The 19,341-nt window shown below is 41.5% G+C and overlaps 1 long non-coding RNA gene across 1 annotated transcript in view; it reads left to right on the top strand.

Moving 5' to 3' along the window:
• The window catches only part of LOC142361914 (uncharacterized), a 32,257-nt gene extending 13,937 nt beyond the window's left edge, over positions 1–18,320 (top strand). Inside the window, exons 2-3 of the long non-coding RNA XR_012764510.1 lie at positions 4,735–4,867; positions 14,317–18,320. This is a non-coding gene — a long non-coding RNA (uncharacterized LOC142361914). The remainder of the gene's footprint in view (positions 1–4,734; positions 4,868–14,316) is intronic.
• Positions 18,321–19,341: the final 1,021 nt, after the last annotated feature.

Here is a 19,341-nt window from a genome sequence, read left to right as displayed (position 1 = left end):
TCATCTGTGCTTTGCTACTAATAAATTAAAATCTCTCTGTTCACTGGTGTATTTCCAAAATGTCATAGCTGTTGAACATCCCATGTATTTAGCCTTAGTGTTCCTCATTAGACTTGCTCTCTTTAGGAATTACTCTGCCATAGCTAGTGGCACTAACAAAGATTGGGATTATACCTCACGTATCGATTTCCAGTCAAACGAAGCAGAAATGCATTATTTCACAGGTATGCCTTCTCTTGTGTTACTAATGCAGACTTAGACTTTAGACTTTTTTACCTGAAAGGTCATTAATTTAGTAATGTCAGCTGGTTGGTTCTTTTCTTATTAACTCATTAATATAACAAAGGGCAGCTATATCCAGAATGGTTATTATGGAATATATGTTATGCCCATCTGTTACAGTAGGATATCAAAAGCCTAGAAAGGATGGTTCATAATTCTGAGGCAATGTCCTACGGATAGTTTAGAGCATGGTGGCAGATGGAAAAAGATGGATTCGAGCAGATGGATCTGGGTGTGGTTCATGCTGCACATACTGGTTTACACTGGGGCAGAGCACCGGGGCTAATTTCTCGCCAGCAGGAACAGCCTGCAATGTGGCACTTGAAGCAATCACCAGCGATCACCAAAATCATTCAGCTGAGAAGGCAGGCGTGCTCACAGCGCTGCATATTCCAGCCCGAGCACTGGCAGTGCGGTGGCACAGGAATAGCCAAGGGCAGTGTTTTACTTCCAGAATGGTATGCCAGAGTGACAAACTAGGCAACGTGTTCAGCTATGACTGCTGATGGTGTCTAGGTTTCTTCTCGATTGACTGATAGGCCTTCCCAGATGCCCACAGTTACTTGTCAAAAAAGTAATTCTGCAGTGACAATGAGGTGACAGGTACATTAACAGCAGAATGTACTGTACCATATCATCCCCCTGTACTCGGCACTGGTGAGGCTGTGCCTCAAATACTGTGTTCAGTTTTGGGCCCCTCATTACAAGAAGGACATTGAGGGGCTGGAGCGTGTCCAGAGAAGAGCAATGAGGCTGGTGAGGGGTCTAGAGCACAGGTCTTATGAGGAGCGGCTGAGGGAGCTGGGGCTGTTTAGTCTGGAGAAAAGGAGGCTGAGGGGAGACCTTATTGCTCTCCACAACCACCTGAAAGGAGGTTGTAGAAAGGTGGGTGTTGGTCTCTTCTCCCAAGTAGTAGGCAATAGGACAGAGGAAAATAGCCTCAAGTTGCATCACAGGAGGTTTAGATTGGCTATTAGGAAAAATTTCTTCACTGAAAAGGTTATTAAGCATTGGAACAGGCTGGCCAGGGAAGTGGTTGAGTCACCATCCCTGGAGGTATTTAACAGAGGTGTAGGTGCGGAGCTTAGGGACATGGTTTAGTGGCGGAATTGACAGTGTTGGGTTAACGGTTGGACTCGATGATCCTGAAGGTGTCCTCCAACCTAAATGATTCTATGATTCTACTGAAATGGTGATTAGTACAGGATTGCCAGAATTTGCATGAAGAAGGGAGCTCTTGGTAATGCTAAAGATTACGGTTAGGTTTGCAGTACAGTGTTTTCAAAACAATGCAGTAATACTTGAGATACTCCAAAAAGCCAGCCTAACCAAATGAAACCTTTAGCAACAACACTGCTTTGGAAAAGTGAATCACACAAATACTGTTTTCTATTTAAAATTTGAACGTGCCGTTACTAGTATCACAAGTGCTACTCATTCTGTGGAATAGGATGTAGCCCAGATGTCACCAAAGTCACTAGGAATCTTTCCTTGCAGTCTGATGGGAGCTAGCTTATGCCTTTTGTACACTGATATTGATTTCAAGAAGGAAGTTCTCCATGAAAAAAACATTTACAAGTTGAGACAAGATGATGAGAAAGCAAAATAAGTAATATATCTTACTACAGTTATCATTAATAATTCCTTTAACCTAATTTCTGTTCAATTCACAAATTGCCCTCAGTCTGGGTTGGAAAAGGGAATATTTCTGATGTACCCTCTGCAGGGGGTTTCAGGTAAAAGTCAGTTCTGTGTAATGGTGTAAGTTTTCAGTGAGCCCACTTAATTGAGTCTTCTTAGAACTACATTTTCTTGCTTTCCTTTGATCTGCAGGTGGGAACTATCACAGTTTATCTAATAGATTTTAATCAATAGTAGGGTTTGTCAGTACAAATATATGAATGGTTATTTCGACAGCATTCTGGAGCCCTGTGAGGTTGTTTCTTGACCATCATATCTACCTGTGAAGAGAAGCTTGAGGGAATAGAGAAATACATCTGAAATATGCCGAAAAGATACCTGCACCCAAAGGGCATCTGCAGAGGCCTGTGTGGGGGCCCAAGGGTACGCTATGATTAAAGAGGCAGAAGTTTGGCAGGGGGCTTGTGCATGTTTGACAGCTCTCTCCTTAATGTGCACAGAAAGAGCTCATAAGTTGCGTTTTCCTCAGTGCAGGTAGCAAGAGCCTGCTTCTGCACCATGTCGTCTTGGATCCTGCTCTTCAAAGCTTCTGGATAAGGTATAATTCATGGCTTAACAGGATTTCGAGGACCTCTCAGGATCTTGGCAAATACACTTCAGCTGGAGTCTCAGATGCTCGGGACCATTCAGAATCAGCTTGTAATGAAAAACAGCATTGTAAACCAGGCTATATTTAATACCTTTGCACACTGCCAACAGTAGTATGAGGTTTGAGGGAAGCTCTGAAAGCAGGAGGCAGACGCATGTTGGTTGTATAGTCACATTTTGTACCATCCTCCCTCTCCTTTCCCTTCAAGGATTTTTATAGCTACATTTCCCATTCTGTACCTTCTTCCTTTATGCCTATATTATAATCCCCATCACCCTGAGCTGAAGAAATCAGCTGTCTAGCAGCCTTGTCTATTTTAGGAAATCTAATGATTTACCTATAAACAGAAAGGCACATGTCTGCAAGGTTCATCATTGTAAGCCTTGTGCTTCTAATAGAATATTGATTTCCTCTCATCCAATAATTTATGTCTTCAATTGGCTTGATCAGGCACCCTGCTATTTTTTCACAAGCTACAGCTATCACCAAGGGCTTTAAGATGTTTTTTAGAATAAGAATGTGCTGTTGGTTATTTTTAAAAGGTAGTATATTCATATGCAGCTTTGAATAGAGTGTTATTATAGATAGATGAATCCCTGCAAGGCAAGCACCATTGCCATACCGCAGGGAAACACAGTTTTATTTTTACACTTAGCTAAATTAATTTATTGAATTGGTGCACACTACAGTTAAAGGTCACTACATAACATAATTTCTAATAGCTGCAACTTTTTATGTGAATTCTCAAGTGCCATCGATAGAAAAATTAAAGCCAGGTTGAAGACAGTGGGGTTCTCCCATTATATGCTGAGATGAAGACTTCTTCAATACCCTCTTTACAAGAATCTTCATGGTTTAGTACTTCATATGAAACTTAATACTTTTCCACAAATGGCTGATAGCAAGGAAGGAATATAATTATTTCACGACAAAAAGGTTATTTTCAGAGCTCTGTATTGTCTGCTTGGCACCAATTTTCTATAATACTTGATATTAGCATGGCATATATAACACTTATATAATTGGACTACTCATTGCACTGGATTCAGATTCTGCTTTTCTTTATATCTTTGTTATATGAGGTTTATATCCACACATGATGACTGACCAGCACAGCCAAAGCCTTTTTCTACCTTCTGGTGCAGTGATTAGTAATTCAAATGTTACTGGCAGCAGCAGTTTACTAATAATGAAAATAGAAGAAAAATTGGGAAAGGATGGCCCTTAAAATCTCTGTTTTTATATTCACTAGAAAATAAAGACGGTGCTGGTGATCTGTATTTAAAACAACACAATACTGGTTAGGTAGGAGTGGCCGTGCAGTACAGGATTTATCCTGTGATGGTTTCCCACAATTCAGGAACGGGAATTTTCTTGGCTACGGTGATTCTCTGCAAAGCCATTTTCCAGCAGTCTTAGGTGTCTGTGACTGCGCACATACACCTGCCCGCATGCTGCTCCCCTGCTGACTGCATGCAGGGTGTCCTTAAGAAGAAGGGATGCCTGACACAAGAAAAGAGCGAAACAACGTCCCAGAATAACAGCATGATGGGAGAGGGTAGACTGTGGGCGTAGTGACTGGCCTAGCAGCTAAGCCTTAATCAAAAGTTCTGTGTGTGGCTTAGTATGAATGGCAAGTACAGCTATTGCTCATGCTAAGTACATAAACAGACAGCTCTGCACAGGGTCAGGCCTGTACGTTCCTCTAGTATCTGTTTCATTTGATCATGTTCCCACAAGACCAGAAATTTCAGATAACTTCCTTACTGACACAACTTTCTGGCACATATTTTCTCATTTGGTCTTGAATGGCATAGAGTGAAAGTGATTGGGATGTCTGGTTTTGTTTTGGTGAATTACACCACCACTTGTTCTTGAAGAAAGATTGTGTTAGTGGGAAATGATAATGATAACAATAACAATAATAACAGTAATTGCATTGGTAGGACCTACTGAGAACATTACCAAAATATATTCTGGGATTAAAAACTAAACCTGGTTCCAACACTTCAAAGAGTCTTGCAGTTACAGGGTCTGAAGCTGAAATTGTGATTTCTTGCCAAGTGTTTATATACCCAGAAGCTGAATGTGCCGCTGGTCCTCCTGACCCATTGATTTGTTCTATTTTTGTTGCTGATAAGTGTCGCTGTCATTGTTTACAGCTACAGACCGTGATAGAGTCAATACTAACTGAGGTGAGAGTATGCCTCCTCCTTGTGTTCAGCTCTGGCACGAATCACTATTCCTGGATCGCAATAGGGAAGGATGAAGGACCTTTTTCAAGATTCTTGAAAGGTAAGTATAAATAGCAGAACTCAAAAAGAACTTGTTTTAATTCTTGATTTCCTTACTTTGTCTGAAAATGTGAAAATGTCTGCAGGTAGGAATGACAAAACAATAAAGAAAGATAGTGTGTGCATATTTAAAGCAAAGGCATGCTTTATGGAAAACACAAATCTCCATGAAGAGCAGATGCATTAAAACCATCTGAGGATATGCAAATGTGTGGGGTACTGAACTAGAGGCTATAACTGGATGATTACCTCCTCTCTCTCTCTTGTTTATTGTACTGGCTAGGGGAAACACTGACTATCAAGTTTTCTTATTCTCAGAAGACTTTGGTGACTTTAACTAAGGGAAGATTTAGATAAGAGTGGTAACAGGCTATATTTATACAAACCAATTCTGGAAATTTCTGTGTGTTTCTGGTGGTGCTCTGACAAAAACTGCAAGATAAGCATTCAATACTAGCAATGGGATCTAGAGCTACAGACAGCACTTCTTTCATCTTTGCTATCTACATTCTCTCTTGTCATCAAAGGACAAGTTCTGTCATGGCTCAGACACGTGCTGTCACGATGCGATATCTGCAGTCACAGCGCGGAAGCAGAACAGGTTAGTGGCAGTTCTCACTGATGTGTCAACAGATGAAGCACCCTCAGAAACGATAGCTACTAAGCCTTGCCAAAGCTACCTGTGATTGTCCTCACTACTCACCCTGGCAAGTTTTTCAGCTGTGCGTGCAGTGCTGTCCACGTGTCCAGCCCACAGCAGCCCAGCTGTCCTTGCAGCTGTGCTTCCTTGGCAAGCTGTACTTAGAGGACAAGCAAGCAACGAAGTCCTGACTCTTGAGGGAGCTGGAAAGGCTCTTGGTGGATCTTGCATAAAGCTCCATGGTCAACAGCTCAAAGAACTTTTAATTAGGTGTAGCTCATCTAATCCTTTGAGTACCTCATTGCAATGCTTGCATATCTATCAAAACGTTTCTAAGCAAATAAATGCATTTAATATTTTCCTTGTTGCTACTCATATCTGAGAATATGAAAAAATTTCTCAACAATGAAAGCTGATTACAGATTAGCCAATTTAATGATAGAAATTTCTTCATGTGGGAATTGTGAAATGAGACTAATGAAAAGACAGTGGGGAACAATTCCATAGGAGAAGGGGATGATGGAGTCATGTCATTATGAATTAGTGCTATTGTAATTCAAGTTCTGAAATGTGCATATTTACTTTTAAGGGTCTAGATGTAGATTTCACCCTTATGTGTTAGAGATCATTATTGACTCCTTAATTAGGTTTTCAATGGATTAATAGGATTTTTGCCAGTGAATTATGCTCATGCATAATTAACTTATACTGGTATCCCCACAGCCTGATTCATAGCTGAATTTCTAAAACACGGTTTCATTTGGTACCCTAGATTTTATTAAATGACTTTTACCATAACTATCACTGCAATGATGGATTTCCTAAAAGTAGCCTGTGAACTATCTACCAGCCTTTGCTGAGTCAACAAGACTAGTGAAGACTCCCAGCCCAAGAAAACTACACTCAGTAGATGGTGCAGGACAAAGAAATTTATTTTTTTATTTTAACTGAAACAAACTTATCTCATTTTCTGGAAATTCTTTTTTTTTTTTTTTCCCCCCCTTCATTGCACAGAGGGAAAAGCATCCTGTTTTAAACAGGCAGTTGTTATTCCTGCCCGACATAGCACCCTACAGTTATTCATACTGTGTTTATTCTCATATAATTATTAATACGATGTAAGGGCTCAGCAAGATTTTTCTCATTATCCTTCCCAAATGAGAGCAAAATGAACTAGCAGGGAGCTACCTAGAGCTAAAGCAGTGTGTGGGAGAGCAGTGTGGTGCTAAAAGGTTAAGCATCTGTCCTGCTGGCCCTCTGAGGATGCATACGACAATTTTCCAGTGAGTCTGCACTAAGCAGAGTGCTGAGTGACACCCAGCATTTACAAGCTGGAAGCTTTCCTGAAGTAAAAGCCCGATGTGAGCCAACAGAAAGAGCCAGAGCTCCTCATAGCAGCAACAGGAGGCTTTACTATCCCAAGTCTGGCTTCATCGTAGATGTAAAGCTGCCTGGCTCTACTGAAAATATCTTCTCCTTATGCCTGAGATTCTTCATTTTCATTTAATACGAAAGCAGATTGCAAGCTTTAGGTGGGTTTCCTGGCAGACCACAAAATCAATTGAATAATCTTTTTTTCTAGTTAAACGGAAAAAAAAAATGACCTTAATAATTTGTCTCAAATGGGAATGTTTCAATGTGGCTTTGAATTTTAAAATAGTAACATCTCCAAAATATTAGCAAATTTTACAAAGAGAATACTCTTTCAAATAACCTGGCATGCTTGTTTTTGAAAATGCCAAAATAATGCAGTACTGTTTTTACAAATATTTTCTTCGAAATTATTTGACTTAAACTGTTATGAATTCATAAATGTGTTCTAGTTATCTATTTTTTAAATTAAATATTGTTTTTCTTTTGCCTATCTTTGAAAAAGGAAACATGTAAGACACACTAACAGTTACATTGCTCAAAAAAAAAAGCTACAAAAATAAGACTTCAGGCAAATGGTGAATTTAAGACTGGTCCATCATTTGAAACATTATATTATCCCAGAGACATCTAGGTATGAGGCTTAGACACCTACAGGAAAACAGAGGCAAGACCCGTATTTAAAGAACATGCATCTACAGCCCATCGTGGCTTCATGGTCTCTGAATCACAAAAATACTTATTCCTCTGCAGGTCCACCTGGGATAAGAGTTGGGAACTGCAGGCGTCGTAGATCTTGGCACAACAATTCTGATTTGAAAGCTGATAAAAGGGTGTTTAGTCAGCCAGGGCAAACCACTGTAACACCAGCGAGGCTGTCTTTCCTTGGTATGCAGGTTCTGGGCACCCGCAGTGTGGTGGGGTGTCACCAGCAGCACGGCTGATAGCGGTGACAGTGGTTGCAGAGACAATAACCAAGCTTATCAGAAGTGCAAAAGGGCTCTTGCCAGGTTTTGGGCGAAGGCAGTTGGGCCAAACTGGAATCCTTGTAACCAAACTGCTACTAACTGAAACTGCCTGAATTCAGAGATGAACCCATTGACTTTCTGTAAAAGTGCCTCTGAAGGTAAGTAGAGGTAGGTGAATGTGGGTCCAGGACTTAGGGACATCCCAAACACAAGACGATCACACGTTTTTCAGAAACCACTCAATCAAGTCAGTATCATGTCTACACTTGTACTTTTCTGAACAAAGCTGATTTATCTGGCTGTAGTAATTTCTTGAAATTCAGCACGAATCTAGATCATCATCATAGTATTCTAAGGTAAGGTAAAGACATGATGTTTATTCTAATAAATAACTTCTAATGTTAAAACCACATTTGCTAAGTTGCTTCAGTTATATATTAATAAGTTCTTCTGAAAAGCACTTAACAGGGACAAAAATAACCCAAATAACAGGAAAAACAAAAAAGAGGAAAAAAACCAGAAGGCTGCAGTAAAAAGGAACCTTGGTTACATGACATCAGTGTGTTTTGACATCGCATATATAAAAGACTTCATGGTGGTCAGCTCTGGAGTTTGTTCAAGCTCTGAGAAAATTCTCCTGAGTCCTGCTTGTGGTCATCATTGTGGCAAATGTCTCCTTTCCGACCCAGTGAAAATACTGATGCCTAGTGAGCTCTTTTTTTTTTCCTTCCTCATCAACGTGACACTTCCCTATATTGTGCAGTGGCTCAGGATTGCTTACGTTAGCAATAAAGATGTCAGGAGGTAAGCGGAGATTATTTTATAAACGTTTTTCTGGACATATAAGGGAGCAAGGTGGAGCAATACAGAAGAATGAACTTGGGAAAATGGCAAAAGAAAAGAAGGGAATGGATGTCAAAGACTAATGAAATGGAGGCAGAAGGAAAAAGAAGAAGAGCCTAATGCTTCATGTTAGATGGACTTGTACAAACCTAATATTTTACTTTTGCTTTGTTAAATTTAATATTTAAATATACACGATTGGACTAGTGAAATGAGAGTCAATGGTATGCTATGGGACATTATTTGCATTTTAGTGGTCAAACATGTTCTGACGGCAAAAAGAGAAGTACATATAGTTCAATGCATGGTTTATTAGCTTTAATACCTTGTTTTAGCTGAAGATATTTGGAATTATCTCAAAGCATCACATTACTGAAATGTCATTTTTTCATATAAATAATATAGCTTAGAATAAAAACTGAGCACAAAGAAGCAAAGTTAATAAATGCTGAGAATTTAATTTATTCCATACTGCTTCCTGAAAAACGTAAATCACTTTGAAATGAAGACTAAAATTGTTCAAAAAGCTAGCTAATTATAGAATATTTTGACTTCTAGGGTTGAGAAGATTCATAGGTGTCACTGAAGTAATGACAGAAGCCTGTGTAGTTGTTCTTTCTGGTCTTAATACACAGAAAGAAGAAAACCATGAATATAGCAAGGATAAAGGAATATTGATTGCAGTTACAGGGAGGGTAAGAAAGTAGTAGCATCAGCTAAAACTGTAACTGGTCTGATGTACTGGTTTGGGCTGGGATAGAGCTGATTTTCTTCATAGTAGCTTGTATGGTGCTGGGTTTTGGATCTGTGCTGGAAACAGTGTTGATAACAGAGGGATGTTTTAGTTATTGCCCAGCAGTGCTCACACAGCATCAAGGCCCTTTCTGCTCCTCGCCCTGCCCCACCAGCGAGCAGGCTGGGGGTGCGCCAGGGGCTGGGAGGGGACACAGCTGGGACAGCTGACCCCAGCCGAAAAGCTTTACTCTAACGTGAGCTCCCAGGAGCAAATGGGGAAGAACCAGCACTGCTCAGGACATGAAGCTGGATCCTGCAGAGATTAAAGAAGTGACGTGGAAGAACACGACTCTTGTGCAGCAACTCAAAGATTTGACCATTGCAAAAACATGAAGATGAAACCGATTTATCATACTTCAGGGAAGTGAATGTCTGTAAAGAAACAAAAAGGTAAAGCACGAATCTCTTCACGGTTGTTACTCAGCAGTACAAAGCGTGTTCTGATGTACTTGGAGGCTGACAATAAGAGAACTGTAGCCTTGGGAATTCATCTGCTATAAATGCCCCAGGACAGAAGCTGACCGACTGCAGGATGAGTTTGAATTGCCACTAAAATGTGTCATACGTGTGCTGGTGTGATATATCAAATACAGTGGCTTGGCAGACATAGGGGAGCACCACAGCATCTCTGAGTGAGCATCGGTGGTACCCTGGAACTGGTGCCAGTCCCAAGAACAGAGCTCGGATAGGACACAATGAGAAAAAAGCTGGTGGGATGAGTTTGGGAAGGAGGGGCTAATCAGGCTAGAGGCTGGAAGAGCCTGTTTGTTTAACAATATAGATGCCTGTTGCTTGTATATGTATGCACATATTTACACTGGAATAAATTCTGGGAAGAAGGGAAACACAATTAAACAAAAAAGTTGTTACAAAGAAAAGTAAGCACAAACCAGCTGTCAACAAATCCAGGCTGGAGGAAAGCTCACAAGGCTCAGCGTTGGGCCCTTTGTTTCCATCTCCTGGGTCTGCTGATCCGCAGCCTGGCAGCCGGCAGCAGCCCAAGGCAGAGGCTGAGAGGATCGCGACGGCTCCCCGCAGCTCCACGGGAACGCGGGGTGCAGTGGCCAGCTCTTCCTAGACTCCCTTTTCTTCTGTATAGCTAACACACCCTTAAACTCGGATTTTTTTCTGCTCGTCTATAAAGTCTGGCTAAACAGACCAAAATCGCCACCTAGTGAGGATAGTCTCTCAGTTCACCCGCTTCAGACAGTTTGCTGTAAATACCACTGAGACAATCATCTCTATGTAATAATTTGTGGCATTTCTTTGAGTGAAAATGCTACAAAATACTTTGAAAGAACAAAATAAGCATTTAAAGAAAAATAAATTTGCTGAGGTGGCAGGAAAGCAGGCATTTTCCAGAAAATAATATGTATCCAATCATAGGGATTCCTACCACTTCTCGCTGCAATCATTAAGCATCATCTCGCTGCTTATTTTAATGTCTCTGGACTGTGTTTACAGCTGTCATCAGCAAAGGGCCAGACTTAATGTCTGCACTGGGTGTCTTATGCCTCGTGCACAGGTACTGCTTCAAAAGGTCTCTGAGTTCTTGATCCTGGTTTCTCTGAACGAATTGCTAAAAAATAAGTAAACTGCATTAACTGGCTGAAATCCAAACAAGTATCCAGAAGCGGTTTCACTTGTAATATGACTGTAATGAATTAAAATGAATGCACAACAAAGAAAAGAGAAACCTACATGTACCAATTTAGAAATTTTTTGCAGACACTTCCAGTTAAATCGATTTTGCAGGTCCCTTCAGCTGGAGTGATTGAACAGGAATCTGTAGTCTGCAAAACTTATCATAGCTACCAAATCATTCTTGAGGTTTACACTTTTCTATTATTTCTACCCTGACACCCTTTGTGGGTTGCTTCCTGTTACAGTGAAGAAATAAACTGAATGTTAAGCTTTAAAAAAATGCGTAGCAAATCACTGTTAAGATTTTATTAAAAAATAACAACATTTAAACCAGACTATATTTTGGACCCTTTTTTTGCCTCTTACATTTAGGCATTTAAAATGCACATTGTCAAGACTGTGCAGTGATAAACATAAAATACCGCAAAAGTTAAGGGAAAATACACAAGAATCTCCACATAGAAGAGCTGTGACTTTCAAATAACCACATGACCAAATTCTGAAGAAATCAGGAGTATAAATAATAGTAAGACAGGAAGAATCAGTATTTTTTTTCAAAAAAAGTTCTTTCCCTTGACCTCCCTTGGTAGAGATGGAGTTGAGGTGCTTACTGCTGATAAATGTTTCTAGGTCTTTTTGAAACTGCATATGCCAAGCTTATCTAACGTCAAATTTTGAATCTGCTAATGATGTAATAGGGATCAAAAAAAAACTTCAAGAATGAATTTTTCCTTTCCAAAAGGAGCTAATTTTAAACTGCTAAATGCTACTGCCTAAATCTATTTCCTGCTTTCCACAAAAAATATATCATCCTCTAAGTGTGAACGCTAGACTTAGTGATGAAATGTGCTACTCAAACAGAACACAGGGAATTACAACGGCTGCAAATTTCAATGTGAGATTAAATGTTGAGTCACTGGGAATGCCTTCAGAACACACTGTAGCATCGTACTACTTCCATTATATTATGAGGTCCCACAGCGATTTGTGGCCTGGATTGAGACTCTGCATTGTGCACCAACAGCCATTCAGATATGGAAGGAAGACTGGCACTGCTCATGTCAAAACAGGTGTCCAAGAAACTACATCCTTTATTTCACACATTTGTGGCACTAACTCTGCAACAAATGTGAATGCAGTATCATTCCCCTGTATAACATCTCCATCTGCAGCATTTTCTTAGGTTGGTTACACTACACAGAACCTGCAGTAGGTTTACATGTGCTGACTGAGCTGCCAGATAGCGACGTGTGCTCATTCTCTGCATGCCAGGAAGGAGAGCTCACTTCTGCCTGCACGGGGTTACCACAAATGAATCAACAGTCATTGACAGTTTGAACCTTTTCCAGGGTTTTTGCTGCACTGCATTCTGAGAAGTTCAGTTTGCTACGGATTATTTATTGTGCTGCACTCCATGAGGATAAGCAAAAAGGCTTATAGGTGAAGCCCATTCACATGGGTGAAGCCATGAGTCTATTCTCTTACTGTGAGAATACAATGAATCTCAGGAATTGCTTCACTGATATTTGGCATAGTTAGAGTTCCTCTCACCCTCTGAGAATTAGGGCTTTTCACCTTCCTTCCCGTTCAGGAGTCCTTGGGTGTCCTAAGGTGAAAAGATACCTCAGAAGATGAGTTGCCATAAGCCAGCCCACTTTGTGAGACCCTGGAGATATCATATGCGAGACCTGGTGCCTCAAAATAGGACTTCATTAGGAACAGTGGGGTGTCAAGGGAAGGAGAGGAAAACAGTGGGGAAGAGCTGTGTCCCAAGGCTGCTGGCTGCCCACTCTCATACCCAGTAATCATCTGCTGTGTGTCTGGACGGACTGTGGAAAGCTGAACTCAAAGAGACTGTATGAGCGGTGGAGCCAGGAGAGTGACCTGATGTGGACGCTGTACTGCTTTGGCTCAGTTTTCCACCCAGCATCTAGAAGCAGTCTGTTCAAGGGAATACAAGGGGAGGATGCATTTTCACCAGAGCTGAATTCTCCAACCTAGCTTTTTTTCTTCTTTTCTTTTTACAGCACAACTTTCTAACCACTGGAGTGGAGTCGCTAATATCTCCAGCTTCCCCAAAAGACACAAACTCATCGGTTGTGCCTACTCAGTTTCATAAGTTCATTTCATTTAGGGATATGAGCCTAAGGTGTTCTGCCCATGCTGCATTTACAGGATGAACTGCATTTTCCTCTGTGTTTCCTCAAGCATATAATTAAATATCTGACACAGAAGACAATGTATGGACCTCTCCTTCAGACTGTGGCTTTTTGGATTTAGTACTTGCTGTGGCATCTGATAAGGTACCAGCTATCAGAAGAAAAAAACCCGAGGCCACAATTTTTCCAATAGCTTAATATAACCCTGGGATAAGGCTAAGATCGAGACACAAATAAACTCTGTGCTAAAGTGCTAGAAATTTGAAATAAGATTATTCCTGGGTGTAGTTCTTCAGGTGCAGTGGGAAAAATAGCCATGATTTTGCATATCTGTTGTTAAAAGGGAGGAAGCTTTTAAATGGCGAGAAATGAAAGGTCAGGTCATGGTTTTACGAGAAGTCATAATAAAGCTTCAGCTGGGATGGAACGTAGCACAAATGTGGATATGAGCACCAGCTCTTGGGAAAAGCTTATGGAAGTCATTGCTAATGATAAATGAACTTCAGTAGCTCATCTGAAAGACAATGCACCACATCTAGATGATCTGAAAAGCCATAGAGAAAACCATGATAAGGCATGAATTGCACCCCTATCTTGTTTACTTTACCTTCATACATAATGAAAATAAACCTGTGATGATTATACACATATTTATATGTGATTAGGCACTAGTACAGTATCCGGGTGTGCTTTTACCCAATCTGTTACCACCTCAAATGTTCATCCAGGAAGATTTTCACTTTACCAGGAAAAAAAACAATGGAAAAGAAAAGAATCTTTTGTCCCTGGTATTGAATCTTTAACCTAGTAGTTGCTATAGCAATAGCATTTCTCAAAATACTGAATTTAAAGTAACAGATCCTGAGAGCTACCTCAGCTCTTGTGAGACATACATTCTTTTTTCCTCTCATACTCCATTCAAGGAAGCTGGGAATCTGTATCTGTTCTCCTGCCACCAAAATACTCAAAGTTAATTTAAAAAACAGAACAGAAAAGGGACTGACCTATTTTCCCACTTTTTTTTTTGCAGGTGTTTCACACCTCCTGCTGTTCTAGCATTCCCCTTCCACACCAGTGATGTGACCAGTGTACGTGTGTGCATTCTGCTGTTCAGTGAGAGATGCTACAGGACACGTGTTCTAGCTCTGCTGTACACAGGCTGGAGAGTGGTTGTAGGTGATGCACAGCTGACTGGATCTGGGCCTTGCTGACTTGGCACGGGCAACGATCTGACGGTGTCTTGGGCAGCATCTTCGTGATTCATCTGGATTAGGCTTTTACATGTCATCTGATACCACCCTTCCTTAACTGTTTTCTGTTTGCTTTTGTTGTTGCTTTTTTATTCATTTGTTTGTTTTTTCCGAAGCCCCAGTCCAGAACAGAGTCTATGTCTTTCTAGGATATTACAAGATTTAGGTGAAATAGCTTGATTACCCATGGCCGAGCAGCCAAAAGCTCCCCGTGTCAGCTTAGGCTAGCAATCTATCAGTAACACAGCCACTGTGGTGCAGCAATGAAAGAAAACCTTCATGATACGCAAAAGGCGTTTCGCCGTCCATCCACTCTCCAGCGCCGGAGCATCACTTATCAGATGCCACCTTCGGCTCAGCGCCAGGGAACCATGCAGATGCGGCAGAGCAGGCGGCCTGGGGCAGGGGCAAGCTGCCATCTCGCAAGGCTCCGGGATCACGAGGAGCTGCGGTCTCATGCAGAAGAACCCCAGCGACTGGCAGCACTGGCCTGCGGGCACAGCAGCTGACCCCGGCTCCTGCTGAGCTCAGAGCCACGCTTCGCCTGCCTTGCCCGCAGCCTTGTTCTGCGCAGGTGGGTCTTCTGCCATTGCGGTCGTGCTGGCCCCAGGCGCCCTAACACTCCCACCCATGTTCTTTCTCTATGCTGTAGGGAGGCGGGGAGCAAACGGATGATTTGCTCCTTCACCACCTTAGAAAATAGAGAACTAGACTGATGATGACACTGATGAAACTGGTAAGTAATATGGAAAGTGGCACATAGCTAAACTATTGCCCATTGCTCCCTTTTTGACTGGCACTACATTAAGAGTGACATGGCTGAAGATTGTCACTAGAGTTATCAGAATTATTTTAGCATCATTCTCCGTGAATGGAAACAGGAAGTGGAATATATTAATCTCACAACTCAAATTCACAGTTCCCTTCAGCTTTCTCAGAGGCTCCGAAGTTAGACGCATTAGACACTCAAAGAAAAAAAAAAAGGCTAGGCAAGAGTCTCTGCTAACTTACAACCATGTGAGTCAGGACTGACCCCACTGACATTAAGAAAGCAAAGCTGATGTGTAGTTACATCAGAAAAGAATAATGATCTGCATCATGAATGTGGTGATGCAGATTGTGGCTACGATTCTAGGAAAAACAGATTAAATGAAGTCTGAAATTCCACCAGCTAGGTCACCACAGTTCACCGAAAAGCTCCCAACATAGGAAGCTGAGCTGGACTTCTGGCACACAGGTTCTGCTTTACATGAATTATTGACACATAAATTCGCCTCTGCTGTCGTTATGCTGACAACAATATCATTTGGCACTGACATTTCATACCCTGTGGATATTAACTAAATTACCAGCACAGCCCTTTTAATTATCCATATTCTTGTTATATAGATTGGGAAATGAGATAGGAACTACAGTGACTCACTGAGGCCACACATTACTACTTTTAAGCATTGTCTGTGAGGGAAACTGGAATTTGAATGAACGCATCTCTTCTTGCCACTAAACAGACCTTTGGATTTTATAAACTCTTTTCTGTAAGGAATGTCCTCACTTTAGGAAGAGTTCCTGCGAATTTGTACTTGTTTTTTGCCTACAGAACCATCAGAAATCCTAAGCAGATTATTCAATAATACATAATGTGGACTGGAGCCTGGATGAAGACATTTATTTTTCACTATGCCAGTTTTGCATAGTGAAAAGTATCTCCCCTGTAGCACTGTGTGCTTTTAAAAAGAACATAGATGTTCACTTTCATAGGGTATTTTTGTTCCAGCTGGGACAGAAAAATTTGGAGAGAGAATGAAAAAAAGTGTAAATTTTTAGTTATGTGATAATAATGAGGTAAGTACACAAATTCTCCTGCCTCCTTGGGGTTTGGCTGTCTGTGCACAGGCCAGCGCCGACACAGTACGGCTGTGCCTGGCCTTTTACCTCGCTGATCCTGACCTTGCCTTGCTGACTTGGCTTCCCAGCTTAACCTCAGACTGGCCTCGTCACTACGGATTTGCCTGGGGGTCACAGAGCTGCTGGCCAACACCAATTACCATCACCAGAGCTGCTCTGCGTGCCTCGCTGGGGTGCTGTGGGACTGCGCGGCTTCTTGGTGAGGATGCTGCCCAGCTTGCCCAGCTCTCACCCTCAGCTCCTGGCTCCCCGTGCCCTGTGGAGCAGGCAGCTCTCACTACTCCCTGGCACACAAGTTAAATTTGACTCAGGATTTTTGCTTTGTTTTAGTTTTTATTATTCTTTATTTGAAATAAATTAAAAACCCCAGTAGAATTAACTTTCTAACCTCTCTGGCATATGAAAGGTCTAGGGATGAAGAACTGCGGGTTTTTTTCCATGAAGTTACAGTGAAGCCAGGTTCCGCTTTTATTCCACTGCTGCAGTGAAAATTCACATTCTGTTGCAAAATACATAGGTCAGCACAGGAGCAAATCTGTGGTGAAGTAACTTGCACTGCTGCTTGCATACTTTTTCCTTCATAATACATACGAAGGCATTACAGAAAAAAACCTCACATCAAAACAAAACAAAATCCGCCAAATGGATTAATGGAAACAAAGTAGGGCAGGGAACATACTTTTTTAGAGAGGAAGGCAACAGCCAGAGTAGTGACACACACCTTTACAACAGTTCATAAGGTCACAGGACAATCCTGGTTGGAGGGGATCACAGGAAGTCTCTAGTCCAACCTCCCGCTCAAAGGAAGGTCAGCTGTGAGGCCAGACCAGGCTGCTCAGGGCTTTTTCCAGTTGGGTCTCGACAACCTTCCAGGATGGAACATGCAGAATGCCTTGTTGCAACCCGCTCCAATGCTTGGCAGTCCTCACAGTTCGAAAGTTTTTCCTTATATCAGCTCTGACCATTCTTGGTTCAAGTTATGTGCATGATTTCTTGTGCCCCTGCTATGCATTCTCGTGAAGAGCTTGGCTTCATCTTCTCAATACTTCCTCGCAGGTATTGCAAGGCTGACATTAGGTCCCTCAAAGCCTTCTCTTCTCCAGGCTGAACAAGCCCAGCCACCTCATTCTCTCAAGTTCCCCTCTCGGAATGTGAAATTAATTGAAAGTATAAATAGACACAAACAGGAACTCATGAAAACAATGAAAGTGGCTCTTTGTAATTGAAAAATTTATAATTTACACACAGAGGGATATTCTCACAAGAATTTCCATATTGCTTGTAATCAGTGTTTGCTCCAAGGATAATGTCAGTCCTAAAAGTGTGTTGAAAAGTGACAGTCAAAATCTTTCCACTACACAGACTTGGTAGAGGTGGATTTTTCTGATGGAAAGAAATATTTGTTCCCTATGAAACTGGACAACCAGCATAACCCAACATTCTTCCTGGCAACTGAACAAAAGTGAAGAGGTTGTGAGAGGAGAAAAAAAAAAGACTTTCCATGGTGTTTTAACTCTTTTCAGAGGAACAAGTGCCCGCCACTGCCAAGGAACCATGTCGTTGTTGCAGGGGCCTGCGCAGGACCAGGTCCCTGAATTAGCTGTACTTTTGATTTGTGCTAACTTCAATCCTTTTAAAATGTGGGTTCTTCTGCTGCCATTCTTCTTGTTTGTTGGTATATTTGTGTTCTTTGCTAGTTTGTTAGTATTGCTTGTTGGTTTGTTCTTTGACTTTTTTAAAAACCGGCAGACTGAGAGCCCTGGAACATCCACTTGAGGCCTCCACGTGTGGTTAAGTAAATCACTATAAACCTCATTGCTCTATTGACTTTGCAGATGTAACCATGCTCCAGATTTCGGTCGTATTAAACAAGTTTGAAGGCTGGTCTTTTATGTTGTGGAGATGTGAAACCTTACCTTTCCATACTTCTCTTTCCTCCCTGTACATATCTGGAAAAATTTCATCAGAGTTCAACCACCTGTGGCTAGAATTTGGTTCTTTATATGCACTTGAAGTAACGAAACTTCAACGATCTCACACACTATATTGATATGGTAGTGAAACCACATGACATATGGTTATACATTAGAACATATATTTTCCAAAGAAAACAAAAGCTGAAAAGCTTAAGAGCAGGTAAGTACCCATCCACATGAAGTAAACAATTTTAAGAAGTGGCTAATGTCAGCGGTATGCTGAAGGAGAACTTGAATCATTGCTGAAACACAGGAACCATCATAGCAGCATAAATTACACCAGGAAATTAGAGAGAAGATTTATCACCCTCCCTCTGACTGCTCCTTTGTCAATCATATGAACGATCTCCACATGTGTGCATGCTTTATTAATTTCTATCACAGTACTGATTTTAAAAAAAAAATCCCACATAGGCTCCTTCCCTGCTAACTTTCAGGCTTCTATTAAAACTGGAAAACAAATGACTAGGTTCATAGACTCAGAGACTCACAGAATAGTTTGGGTTGGAAGTGACCTTTGAAGATCATCAAGTCAAACCCCCCTGCAATGAGCAGGGACATCTACCACTAGATCAGGTTGCTCAGAGCCCCATCCAGCCTCACCTTGAATGTTTCCAGGGTTGAGGCATCTACCACCTCTCTGAGCAATCTGTGTCAGGGTTTCACCACCCTCCTTACAAAAAATTTCCTCCTTATACACAGTCTGAATCGACCCTCTTTTAGTTTAAAACCATTACCCCTTGTCCTGTCGCTACAGGCCCTGCTAAAATATCTGTCCTCATCTTTCTTACGAGCCCCCTTTGAGTACTGAAAGGCTGCAGTAAGGTCTCCCTGCAGCCTTCTCTTCTCCAGGCTGAACAGCCCCGACTCTCTCAGCTTGTTCTGAAAGGGAGAGGTGTTCCAGTCCTCCAATCATTTTTGTGG

This window comes from Opisthocomus hoazin, chromosome 7 (genome assembly GCF_030867145.1).
Source record: "Opisthocomus hoazin isolate bOpiHoa1 chromosome 7, bOpiHoa1.hap1, whole genome shotgun sequence".
Classification (NCBI taxonomy): Eukaryota; Metazoa; Chordata; class Aves; order Opisthocomiformes; family Opisthocomidae; genus Opisthocomus; species Opisthocomus hoazin.
Note: the sequence above shows the minus strand (reverse complement) of the source record. Positions and strands in the feature narration are given on the sequence as shown.